The sequence below is a fragment of the Pogona vitticeps genome, chromosome 5 (genome assembly GCF_051106095.1).
Source record: "Pogona vitticeps strain Pit_001003342236 chromosome 5, PviZW2.1, whole genome shotgun sequence".
Taxonomy (NCBI): Eukaryota; Metazoa; Chordata; class Lepidosauria; order Squamata; family Agamidae; genus Pogona; species Pogona vitticeps.
Window position 1 is genome coordinate 133,135,932 of NC_135787.1, and position 14,399 is coordinate 133,150,330.

Below are 14,399 nucleotides of genomic sequence, written 5' to 3' on the forward strand. Positions count from 1 at the left end.
GTCGAATTTTGAAAATCAAGCCATCAACAACTTATTCTTATGGCCAAGAGGTTTGGGACTTAGCGCATGCACTTGAGAAGCCAATGGAGCCTAAAAAGGTTCCACTGATCCACAAGCAGAGAAGCAATGCCTTACAAAATAGACCCCAGAGCTAAAATAAAAATTAGTAAAAGAGGAGTGGGGATATTATACGTTCTGTATTACAGGAGTTGTTTCCATTTGGGAATCCACTTTTGAATATTTCAGCTAGGCAGCATTTCATGCCTCATCTACATATCCACTGAGAAGCATTGTGTGTTGGGGGTGAGGGAGAGTTACCCTTTGTTCTCAAGCATGGAGCTAAATTGGCTCACAGTTCAGTGTTCTATTTTGGTTCCTAGAAATGGGGTGGTGGTGGTGGGGAGCATTAACTTCATGATGATTTTAGAGAATCCTCTAATCTTTGCTCTTGTTGAACTAAACTGAAAGAATTATCATATGGAATCAATTCAGATGTCGGCATTAATAATGCAAGACAAGCTGAGATTTTTATTCTGTCCAAGGAGGAGATGCTCTATTTTTATGTCATTTTATAGCAGTTTATTTATTTCACAGTGGTCTTCTGTAATTTTAAGGGGCAACTGTTTCATATTACACACAGGCCTATTTTAGGAAAAGTCGGACTTCAGCCTGGGCAAGAAACCATTGTTACCTTTTCTTCTTTTTCTCTTTGTTCACCTTTGGATATATCTGCCTCTTTGTTGATGCATCTCAGTCTGTTGATGCTTCGCATTATGATGCCAGTTAAGGGTCAAGTGGAGTCCCTTCTGAAACACTGTAATTATGACAGCGAAATTTTGAGTCAATATGTCAATATGAAGGACTATTTCCTTTGGACTCCCTCATGTGTTTGGGGGTATGTAAGCCAGACCTTGGCGTATCAGTCTTGTAATGCTATAGTATACATACATACTGATTAATCAGATGGTAGTTACAAATGCTATGCCACTTGCTCATGTCTAATATCTGTAGATTTCAGAGGTGAAGCAAGGCTGGGCCTGGTTATATTTGGTTAAGAGGCCACCAGCAAATTCCAGGTTGAGCAAGAAAAAAATCCTGCCTGAAACTTGGACAGCCACTGCCCATCAGAACTGGCAATGCTGGGTTAGATGGACCACTGGCTTGACATGGTACATAGCAGTTTGCTATGTTCCTATATTACTTGGACAGGGCTAAGATTTTTCTGATGCAAAGTAGAAATCCTTGGCCACTCTGTAGTTGCATATTAACTCATTCAAAATGCATTAGGGATTTGACATTGCCCATTGTACGTATGCCTAAAGCAATAATGGAGACACATTAAGGGAATAGGGCAGTCTGGCTTAGAATGGGTTTGAGAATAGTTCCAAGAAATCCACATCATACAGTAAGTACCATTCAGAAGTCTAATGTTGTGGTGCTTCTCTTTTTTGGTTACTCAAAAATAGTGATGATAAAGCAAATGTTAATAAAGCAGAATTGGTAAGAGGTTCCTGTGTTGACAGGACATCTTGCCATGCCCTCTAGAATTTAGACTAATGAGTCAATGTGTTTCTGCTTTTTCTCTGATGGCACGCTATCCTCCAAATAGTTTGTTAGAGTAGTCAAAAGAAAAAGGGATCCTTTTGGAACTGTTTGGGAAATGATTTGCCAATAGGTCCAAAAGCATCTCTTCATAGTGGGACCTTGGCAGTAAAATGGCAAATGAGATTAAATGTGAGCAAGATATGCACTTTGAACATTAAATACAACAATTCCCAATGGCACAAATACTTCTGGGGAAAGTTATTTTTAAGGACGATCATTCCCAGAACTGCATGCTGAGGGGTGTAATCTAAAACAGTAACTATTCCAGCTTCTGGTCTTACCCAATGGAGCTTGGTAGTGGCTTCAGCATGGATCAGGCAATGAAGCCATTCTATATTTCTGTTTGAACATTAAATGAGCTATCCCTGGTGCTGAACCTTGGATTCTTGCTTATGCAAAATTTGGTCAGACTAGACACACTGTCTAATGGACATTGGAGCCACCAGCCTCCACTGGTCTCACCAGCACTGGGCGTCGGGCAATTTGGCTGCATTTCCTTACATCTCAAACAACAGCATGAATGTTCTGACAGCAGATCTTTATCAAAAGTTAGAAAACAAAGGGAGAGATCTGTCTGTAGTTCACCTCACTGTACTTCACCAGTACTATGACAAGCGGCTAACAAATAACTCAGTGGCCAGAATCCAATCAAATGCCTCTGTTAGGGATGGGAGCTTTGTGTTCATATCCTTGTTGATATGAATATGAAGTGCGGCACCACAGATGCCACGGAGCTCCATTCCCTCCCCCCCCCCGAAACAGCCTGGTCCACTCACTGGGCTCCGAGCAGCATGCACGTCCATCAGCAGTGGCATTGCCCCAATTGTGGAAGTAAGTAGCCTGACTGGCTCTGCCCTGCCATCCCACACAGTTGACCACTGAACAGCTGAGCAGGGAGATTCATCATCCCACCTCCTAGCCAGATTGGTCAGCTGCATGGAGGCAGGGCAGAGTTGGTCGGGCCACGTCTATGATTGGTGCAATGGCACTGCTGACAGACGCATGTGCTGTGCAGAGCCTGATGAGTGGACTGGGTTGGTTCTTGGGGGAGGGAATTGACCTCCATGACACCTGGGTGCGGCGCCTTGTATTCATATCCCCAGGGTTTGTGGAGCTGCCTGTTTGTAGAACTGCTCTTGTCGCTGGAATCAAGAATGAGCAAGCCACTCTTCCCTTGGAACCAACCCCCTCTGCACAAAAACCTCTTCTAGGGGACTGGGCAAACTTCAGCATACATGGGGTCTGCAGCTGGAGAGAGAGTAAAGAGGGAAGAAAGTCCTGCTGCATTACCAGTGAAGCACTAAGGGCGTTAAATTAATGCCTATGTTCTTCAGTGACTAACATCAAGGGGATGATTTGGAAGTGCACTATTGCCCTTTAACTAGAAATTATATTTTCTTCCTTTTTTTCCTGATGCTCAACTATGTAATTTTTACTCAATCTATTAATTTTATTCTAAAAATATCATTCTGCAGGTAAAGGTAAAGGTTCCCCTTGACATTTTTAGTCCAGTCGTGTCCGACTCTAGGGGGCGGTGCTCTTCCTGTTTTTCAAGCCATAGAGCCAGCGCTTGTCCAAAGACAGTTTCTGTTGTCACGTGGTCAGCGTGACTAGGGGATAGCATAGTGCAGGAGCACTCACTATGCTATTCATTTGGGCTGGTTAAAGTTAAAACTGAAGAAACTGGCCAGGCTGAAATCCCACCCCCCGGCCTCCCATCCAGTGAGGGATTGGCTTTTAACAGAACTTGGAAGTCATGTATCGTAAGAATTAATGTTCCTTCTAACAAGTTACATTTTAAGGCATGACTGGACACAGCTGGACAACTTCCAGAGACTGCACACTTCAACCTCCATATCTCATAGAACTTTTCTAATATCCACCTCCAATCCATCCCCATAGTTTCTGATAATCCCCAAATATTTTTTAATGGGAAAAAAACCCTTTTCAAAACAGTAATGTTCCTTTTGCCAGGGATAATCAGAAATGTCATTACTTTTTCTGTGTCTTTAGAAAGGATTTCTCATTACTTTTTCTCATTAGTTTTTTTTTAAGACTGAGGAACGCTTCAGGATATTTTGAGAGGATTTTAAAAAGAAAAATTAGGCAATTTTGTTACTTTTTCCTATGAGTTTTTCCCTCTAAAAGAGGGGTAAAAAATAACAAGTCATGCAATTAGTAATGGAAACTCGCTAAACTTTTTTTTTCCTTTTTTGCAATGGCAGAGAGTTATTCTCTGTGATCTGGAAAGAGTCATGCCATGAATTACTTCTTTAAAGGAGGTTTCTAAGCTTTGGTGCCTAATTAAATATCCCCACTGTTCATAGGTTTACTCAGAAATGTGAAGGCTCGGGACCATGCTGATTTGGCTGTCTTAGTTACAGCCATAGAAATACAGCAGCAATAGTAGTGATAGTTAGTAGGCATATGTAAAATGTGCAGACGAATGTGAAAAACACAGATCATATCAGGGGTATTTTTAATTCTGGAGCAACTATGGGGTGGAGCAAGTTGCCCCATTAGCAATGTTCCCTCTAGGGTGTGCGTGCATTCATGCATGCACACAGAGCTCCATTAGTGCTGCACAGAATTAGCCTATTGATGCCTATTTACTTCCTGATTTTAAATGAACTCACCTCGTGCACAGAGACGTGAGGTTTCCACACAACAGGGATGAAACATTGCCCACTAGCCATCTCATAGACCTGAGGAGAAAAAAAATTATTGCCCTCTTTAGACAGCTGTTTGCATACTGGAATAGTTTCCTTTGTTCTTTCATTCAAGTTAGTTTACTAAACTTTACTGAAATATCATTACTCTATTAGAACTGTGTATGTAGATTATGGAAGTATGACTATTGTATGGACTTTGACTAGATAGGTCACAAAATTAGGGAAGTCATTACATTTCTACTTAGTCGTGGGGCTTGCTGTGGGCCGTCCCAATACTGCCAGTACTGCCTAGCCACTTATGTCCAGAATTGCTCCCTGATGTCTCATTCCCAACACAGACTGTCCTCCCTGTTTTCTATCTTTTCTGCCCTCTCCAGTCCCCCTTTACTCATCTACGAGGCATGGAGGGGTGGGGACTGACCAGTAGAAAAACAGCCATAAGGAAATATCTTTAGATGATATGTATTCAGAAAGTATTTGGATCAGCATGGAACAATTTAGTACTAAGGTCCACACAAGCAGATTCTGTACTGGAGCAAATCAGAACAAAAATATTCCAAGCTTTTTGTACCACTTTGACTGTATTTACACTAATTTCAGCTCTGTGTTGTCTGTACACCAGGATGCTGTATTGATATCATAGGTGCACATGAAGTTGAACAAATGCTGTTTAATATCTATATGAGGCCGCTGGGAGGGGTAATCCGGGGGTGTGGTACTTGGTGTCATCAGTATGCTGATGACATGCAGCTCTACATCTCCTTTTTTCCAACAGCAGTGGGTGTCGTTGCATCCCTTGAGCGCTGCCTGGGGGCTGTGCTGCAATGGATGGAGGAGAATGGACAGAGGCTGAACCCAGACAAGGCGGAGGTCTTGAGGGTGGGTGCCCCTCCTATCAGTGGATTGGGAAGCTCCCTCATATGTGGGGGGCCAACTCTCACCACAAAGAGTGTGGTCCACAGCTTGGGGGTCCATCTTGACCCAGCACTTACTATGGAGTCCCAGGTAGCGGCTGTGGTCCGTATAACCCATCTACATCTTCAGTGGATTGCCCAGCTGAACTCCTTTCTTGATGTTGGGGCACTCACCACTCTGGTCCATATGCTCATAGTCTCAAGATTAGACTACTGTAATGTGTTGTATGTGGGGCTACCCTTGAGATTGATGCAGAAACTACAAATGGTTCAGAACACAATCGCCAGACTAATAACTGGGGTAAAAAAAATCACATTTCCCCCACTTTGGCTGCCTTACACTGGTTGCCTGTTCGTTTCCGTATTGACTTCAAGGTATTAATGCTTACATATAAAGGCCTAAACGGTTTGGGACCTCAATACCTGCTAAAGTGCCTGTTCCCACCTAGCTCGTGTCACTCGATCTAGCCAGGCTGGGCAGCTGAGGGGCTTGACTCGAAGAGAGGCCTGGAAGAACTAGAAACCAGGCCTTCTCAGCAGTGGCCCCTCACCTCTGGAACATCTTGCCTCCTGAGATTCACCTGGCACCCTCGGTGGGAGTTTTTAAGAACAAGCTGAAGACTTGGTTCTTCAGGCAGGCCTTCCCCCCTTCCATAATTTAGTATCCTGTGTTTTCCCATCTTGCACTTCGCTTACTTTATTTGTTTGTTTGTTTGGATATTGTCTGTTTTAATTCTTGTTTTATATTGCTCAGACTGTAAGGTGCCCAGAGTAGATTCGTTTGAATCTAGATGGGAAGGGTAAAAGCCAAATGAATGAATGAATGAATGAATGAATGAATGAATGAATGAATGTCAGTGCGGTTAGAAGTGAATTCATAAGTTTTTTTTTAAAACTGGAGAAAAAATAATTCCTCAAACTTTCACAACATGATCAATAGTTTTACATTATCCAGTTGTTTGTCTTCAAATTATTTGCTGTTCTTTGCTTCTTACGTTCACAACAACTCTATAAAAATTGTGTCCCTAGATCCTTATTATAATATTATTTTGTATAACCAGGTAAATATTATAAAATATTTGATAGATTTCAGGTGGATTTCATCATTTTGAGATTGGATTGATATGAGAGGAATGCAACAATTTAACAAGATTTATTCACCATAAATTTTCGTAGACTATAACCCACATCTCAAAATTACTTTTTTTTATGCAACAGAATATCGAGCTATCTGTTTTGAAAGTAGCCGTGGTCCAAGAAGCCAACTGCAGGACAATATTATTTCATCATCTGTTGCTTCATTCATACCTAGAGGACATTTCTTTGAGAAAATTGGATCCCATCCTTTTTAAAAAACTTTTTAACTTTTGTGAATGTGGACTTGTACTAGTAATGAAAAATTTTTAATGACAAATAGAGATTTTTAAATACCACGAAAGCCCTACTTTGAAGGTTCTTTAGAAACAGGGCTTGTTCCATTGTGGAGCACTCAGAATGCTAATGGTTGCTTATCTGCAGGATTATACTTTGCCTACCATGGAAGGACTGCACTGGTTACCTGTTTGTTTTCAGGCACAATTCAAAGTGTTGGCGATGGCAACCTTTAAAGACCTAAATGGCTTAAATCCAGGATTCATTAGGGGCTACCATCTTCCATGCCAGGCTGCTATATATGCACTCTACTATATGCATAATAATATTATATACGCATTAATCAGGGGGTCGGACCCAATGGCCTTATAGGCCCATTCAAACTCAATTATTCTATGATTCTATAAGATGTGACAGAGAAAACTCTTTCTGGTGTCCTCACTATGATGGAGGTCCAACTGAGGCTATGCACTATCTTTTAAACACTTGCTCTCAAATCTCCCAAGTCCTAGCTCAACACTTCAATCACCACATCACATTGGCTTGGATTCTTGCCTCAGATTTCTTCTTATCCAAAAGACTAAGGCTGGAAGCCTATGCCCAATTACATGGTAGTGAGACTTATCAAACTTGGGCTGATTGACTTTTGGTAGAAACACATACAATTACCCCATTAGTAGTGGGGTCTATTGCTCCAGACCTCTTCTCTTTGGCATCCTTCCTGGCATTATGCCAGTGGCTACTATCCCATCACTGCCCCTTGCACCACATTGACTTAGTTAGTTGGAATCAGCTGATACATGCTACCTTGCTGGCAACATTATCACATAGTGCTGAGCTATAAGAATCTGATGTCATCTCTCTCCACGTAGGCCTCAAAATAAAATTATCCACAGTTAGTTCCTTGTGGTAGAAGGAAAATGAGCATAACAAGGGACATATCTTGTTTCCCCCACCACCACTGTGTGTAATCTAGCAAATTTATCCTAGGAGCACAGGACATAAACCAAAACATCTCTAATTGTTTAGTAATGGTAGTCAATTCTCTGACAGAATCACCTCATCTTTTCTATTAAGAGGCATTACACTGTGCAGATAATCTCAGTGGAATAATGCAGTAGTGCAGAGGGGCAATAAATCAAATGATAAATTGAGTGTAACGTCGATTATGGTAGCTATGCATAGAAATATATACATTTGATGGTCATTATGACACATGAAATGTTCAAGACCAAGAGTGAAAAATACATTTCGAATTCTCTATATGGGAAAACCTGACAATGATCTGCAGTTTGTGTCTGGCATTAAATTCTATAAATCTGTCAGTGTTTTCCGCGCTGAAAGCCTGATTCTAAACGGAAAGGTCATTATCATTATTAAGTTTTATAAGAAAATCAGTACGTGTACTGGTATCTATTTAATAACTGAGACATCATGAATGTCAGACTTAACACACTTTGCTGGGTGCTAATAACTCTTTAAGTGTACCCTTGACTCAAGTCGAAGGCAGTATTGGAAATTTTATATTATCTGAACTGCCTGATAGCATTTAAACGTACTTCCTTAATAGCTACGTAAAAATATAGAGACTTCACACAACTTTGGCTGCTTTGAGGTTAGCACTGAAAGGTTAGACTAAACATTTTACCTCTTCCCTTCCCTCACATCCTGTTCCTAAAGACAGCAATGGCTGGGCAGACGCATTTATTGGCCTTAATGGTTATTTAAATTCTGCCTAGGTGAACTGTGCTTGCTGCAAAATGTCTGTGTCTATGATGGCAATAAAATGAAGGCTTTTGTAATCAAAATAAGTGCCTAGCACAGCGACAGTATTTTCATCATTGAGCAAATATAACTTTTTGACATTTGCATGGTGAAATTGGTGTGGTAGACCCTTAAAATATGCATGTATTCAGCATTCCCCCCTTAAAACTTTTGTAATTTTTGCATTATATGATTTTCTAATTCCAATCCAGTGATAACCAGTGATAACATGTTTCTTTTTCTATTATATATTTAAATTAAAAATAAGGAGATGTAGTTTGTATTAATGAGTTTTGTAGGGGTCTTTTAGTATTATGTCCCTAGGCGACTTCCTTACTCAGCATGAAGTCCTCATAAGAGGTGCTTGTGCACCTGATTAATTCATAAATGGTGTTGAGGGCTGCATATTTGCACAATCCTTGTTAAATCATGGAAGTCTGCCATTTCTCTGTAGGATGCATTGCAAATTGTGAGGCCCACATCATGCACCTAATCAGACCATTCTGTGTCAGCCCCAAATTTCCCAGGCATTCTCATTTATATGACATCCTTCTCAGGAGCTGGAAAGTCAAGGTCCATCAGTAATGTTTATATCAATTCTGAAGACACAATATATTGTTGAAGTGAAAAGCAGGCAGTTTAATATATCACCGAGAAATAAAAGGAGCACTGTATTTAATGAGTGACCAAAACTCAGACGGTGCTATGCATGTCTCTGTTTAGAATGACTTGACATGTGAAATAAATTGGACAGGATCCGACAAAGAGATTCAGAGGTAACTGCAAAATTATTTACAGTACTTTTCCATTTCTGAAATGGGCTTTTTAATTTCTATGATGCCATCTTTAGGTCTCCTTTAGCTCTTTTATTTATCTTATTTATTTATCTTATGGATCTAGAGCCAAGAAAGAACTTGAGGTCATATTTTGGTAAGAACGTACCAAGTTTGCACTTCCCAAATGAATATATAAACGAGAACACAATTATCCTTCAGTAGACACACCTACCAGAATTGTGCATTGCCGTTCTCTGAAAAACATCAACAGAAAAAATGTAATGAGGAAGACACAGAAATATGCTCATTTGTTAAAAGAAGCTTACAAAACAACATCATATTATTGTATATTGTGCATATTGTGCAAATATTGTGTATAAAGATGTGTGCATTAGAAGATGTCTGCTCAACCATGTGCAAGAATTTTTAAACTCTGGTTTTTCTTTGCTTTGCTGTATCTTATCATCACAAACTGGTGCAGAAAGAGGAGAGAATTAAGATGATAAACCAGAAATGGAAACTGAGTGATGGATCTATTTATAATGTTTTCTGTGTTGTTATCCAGAAAAAAATCACAAGATGATGGGGGTTTGGAGTCAGACTAAGGGCCTGTCCAGACAGGTATTTGAAGTGGTGTGGTTTCTGCTTAAAAGGTTCTTATCTTCAGTGCATTCTATTTTATTTCTCATTTGGGCAATCCTTCCATTCATACTGGAGATGTTTACAGTATTCTCCCATGAGAAGGGTCCAAGGTCTTTGAAGCATCAGTTTACTTGCGAGCAAGGTTAACCCAGTTTTCTCTCATGTAATTTTATCTGGTTTAGAGGGAACATAAAGGGAAAACATTCAGGTGAAGGCTGGGGAGATAGAAGGTGGGGCTCTGCTAGGATTGTACTGCTCCATGGGAGCAGAGCCCATGGAGTTGACATAGCCCCTTCCCTGCCTTTTCTGCCCTGCTTTTTCATTAAGTGGGTCACAGTGACTTTCCCTTTGTTGTTAAATAAAGTAAGTGGCATGTTGAACTAGCAATGCATCCACCTAGCATGGTATTAGAACTGTGCTGCATCAGGTATGGAAAGACTTTTTTAAAAGAGATGAAAGAGAAGAGGGGGTTTCATCCATCCTCCCTTTTAATGTCAAAATCCACCTACTACATCCCAGGGTTGTCACCTCAGATAACGCCACCCACAGATCCATTTGGGTGCACAATAACCATCTGCACAGGTGACACAACAGGGTAATTAGTAGTGCGCTGAATTATACAACCCACACACCCAAAAAACCTGAAGCCCCTAGCACAGTGCTAGAAAGGAGTGGGAGAACTCTTAACGGGGCAGAATGGAACGATCTCTGGAGAAGCACATGTGGACACTGTAATTTGGTTCAGATGAAACTGTACCATCAGCAATCCAAACAGTGATCTATATGTCCATCTGGACAGGCCCTACGTCTGGTTGCAGTCCAGATCTTTAGGGGAGGAAGGAGAGATTCCAAGGAAGCTCTTGCACTTTTTGGATAAACTGGCAGGAGAAGCTCCTAATCTATTTGTGCCTGGGGTCAAGAAATGAAAGAGATTTGTATTACTTCATTCAGAAAAAGAATGCCCCACCCCACATATTCCTTTTCAGAAAGAAAGCCCAGGACTTGACAAAATTATTTTGGGGGAGACTCCTGGTCATGCTAGTTTTAGGCCGGCAAAAGTAACTTTCCTAAGCTCTGAAGGTTGAACACAACTAGGAGAGTTTCTGGAGTCGAATAAAAATCCAGAAATTAAGTCTAAAAAGTCTGCAACCAGGACCTTCAAGACAGCTTGACCCACAGAAGGGCCTGACTGAGTAACTGAGTAAATGGGAAATGACTTGCCAGGTGCATACCAGTGTCACCTAATTTTCATGTATATTTGGGGCATTTTCTTTTTCCATGACAACTTCACTGAGCACTCCTGCACAGCTAGCCTTACAGGAAGGCACTCTTAATGTGGTGAGTTAAAAGTTTTTATCATATGTGGGAAACATTTTCTTTTTCAGTGGGTCTCTCCTTGCTTTCATGTCATTGCAGTTTGCACAAAAGTGCATTGAAAAGAAACATTTGTGGAATAAAGCAGATCCAGCAAGCCTACATGAAAAGGGTAGAGGGACATTGAAGCTATCTAATGGTTAGCTGTCTGGCCACTGAAGTCCAAGGACCCTAACCACTGACCCTTGCAGCTCAACTTGACCAGCTGGGCCACAAAGGGGAAGCAAGGGGTGCCATTCTCTGTCTTTTGAGATAGCTGGGAATTTGAGAGACTCCTCGGTAATTTATAGAACTCTCCAGAAGGGAACATAGTTCTTTGTTGTTGTTGTTTTAAAGACCACATAGTTCCCTATTGCTGGGTGATGAGATTTGCAAGAGCGAGCTTCTACATGTGTGTGGGATCCGACCTTTTTTTCACGAAATGATAGACTGCATCAGAGATAGCACTCCCATAACTTCTTATTCTTTCACCTGTCTAAGCTTACTCGGGGTTCACTCTCTAGGCACTCAAAAATAAATCACTCTATGGTGCAGCAATTGTCCCTTAACAGAATTATGGGCCTTGCTGCCAAAGGTGTAATCCTGTGGACCATCAGTGCTCTGTGGTTGGGGATGGAGGCAACCTCTCATCCTGCCACTGCAGGGCAAAAAACAATCCACTGTTGAACCCTTGGCTGCTGATGTTATACACCCTTACTTAATGTAGAATCCATTGACCTTGGTGGGACTTACATCAACCTAGCGTCAGATGGGACTGGGCTGGAGGTTTGTAAGCATAATCATACATACAAACAATCATAGATCAGTGAGAACCTTTTTCTCTTTGCATATTTTTCTTGTTCCTATCTATGTTACCTGCCAACTGTGCAATAAAATGTGAGCATAGAAAATGCTGAAATCGTTAACAAAACCAATAAATGTGTGGGAGAGGAGATGAAAACATAAACCAGACTGAGGCATTTTTTCCATGCCAAGATTTTTCAGTCCTCTGTATTTTGTCATTTGCTAAACCATAAATAGTTACAAACAGTGCTGTAGTTCAGAGAGTCTTTGTTTCTAACATAAACAAAGTATAGGGCATAGCTCTGAATGTCAGCCAAAGAGGACTATAAGTTACAAAATGATATATATGTATAAAGGAGTGTCAGACTCTAATTGAAAAATTGTCGTTGGTTACAGACAAATATAGGAAATAGGCTAAGCTCTGGAGAGCAGTATGTATTTAGCAGAAAAATGACCCAGACTAAACCTTTAGAGGTGCTGTCCTGTATTTATGAAATTAGTTTAATTCCTCATATAAAACCACAGAATGGAGCAAGTTTAGTTTATATGATTTGGTGTATCATTATTCTTTGAGGAGCTTGTCTGTCCTAGTTGAGAAAGGTTAGACTCATAAAATCTACACTGAACAAATGAACTTTTAATTTAACTACTGCTAGTAGCCGGCTACAGTACAGTAATAACCTGGATTAAATATACAGAAGAGATGATCTTAAAAGATATTAGTTGTAGTCCACTCAGTTATGAGAATAACACTTTTTAAAATGTAACGTGGCTGCATATCCTAATTGGCAAATTAATAATGATGTGAGATCTTATAAACCCAAAACTGGAGAAATATTCACATTTAAACTACAGGAAATGTGTGTGCGCACACATGCATGCATGCATGCATGCACTTTTTTCTTTTCCCCAATTTGTTTTTAAGAAGTTATACTGGAGGAGTGGAACTGGCTTGGAACTTACACTGGCTTCTGATAAGCTCTGAAACTGTTATTCACGGACTCTTTTATATGGGATAAGATTCAAAATTATGTTAAAAGAAATTTTAAAAGACCCAAAACCTGTTTTACTTTAATTGCTTTGGTACTGTACACTGTATTCATTGTATACTGTAGTGACAGATGTACAGGAGGAATAAACAATGTTCCAGAACTTCATATCCTGAAGAGGTCAGTATAGCAACATCAACAAGAAATTATATAGCCACAATAAATTAGCAGCAGCTCTGAGTATTTATTTTAAAAACATAGCTTTTAACATTTCTCATTATAGCCAGTCAGCAGACCATAAAGTCTTACAGTATGTTTGTTGTGTTTTTATGCATTTGTACACAAATGCATGAGAGTGGGCCCACACACATGTCTGAATATTTTAAAGATAATTTGTGTCTTCCATTTCGCAATCTCTGTTCATAGGTGAATGAACCTACGTAGGTATTCTCAGATCTTTAATTTAATTATTTAGTTATTTAGCAATAATTGTTAGGCAGGGACAATTATGAGGCAAAATTGTGCACTTTTAGGTGTCAGTGAGAATGAACAGCACGACATTCTTCCACTTAAACCAGTTGTGGCAAAATCGCTTCACTTTAACTAGATGGTGTCTTGCTTCTTCATTGCTCCTATAATTTATTTTTCCATGCTCCACATTAGGGCTGAATGCATAATATTAGTGCATATGCTCTCTACGTCGGCATGCAGAGATGTTTCCTCTTATAATTTTTATATGGCTGTGTGAAGATAGATTGACACATTTGCGTGACAGCACATACAGTATGTTCCTATGTGAACATGAACATGTGTGATATTATGGCTGTAACTACAACAAATGGTTGTGTTATGCCTTTTTTGCCTTATGAGTTTTTTGGGAAAGGAGCAGGACAAACAGCACGCAAAACTTTCCACCACATCTCCCCAAGCTGCGCTGTCTGTTCTGACCTGTTAGTGACCCCTGGAAAGTGACATTGAAGGACTATCCTCTCCATGGGTGAGAAGTAATTTGCTTCCATAGCTCTTCCACCCCAGACATATCCAAAACACAGACTGTAAACATATACTCTAGGTTTATGTTGGCGAGGGCTCCAAGGGACACCGTTAAAGTCCTTTAGAATTTTTAAGTTGTCAGTACAAACACAGCCTGGACAACACTAACCCAGTTACCAAGAGTAAAAAAGAAAGAAAGAAAGAACAGCTCAATCTGTAAGGGTCTGACCAACCTTATTAACTTCTTTCTTGTGAAACCTAAATTGCAGTAGCCTTCTGATAAATCTCCAACAAGGTAAGATGGCTCTCAGTATGGACAAACATACGAGGTTGGATCCAGACAGCTCTACATAGTGCAGATCCACAGAAATCAATAAGTCTTAAGTTAGAAGCAGCTAGGGATGCGGAGAATCTGTCTAAATCACTCATTCCTGACAACGTGTTGAGACAATCTGTCAAGAGTTCGTTAACGCACACAATATTTCTTGACTCTAGTGTGAGAAAGAGGCAACAGGC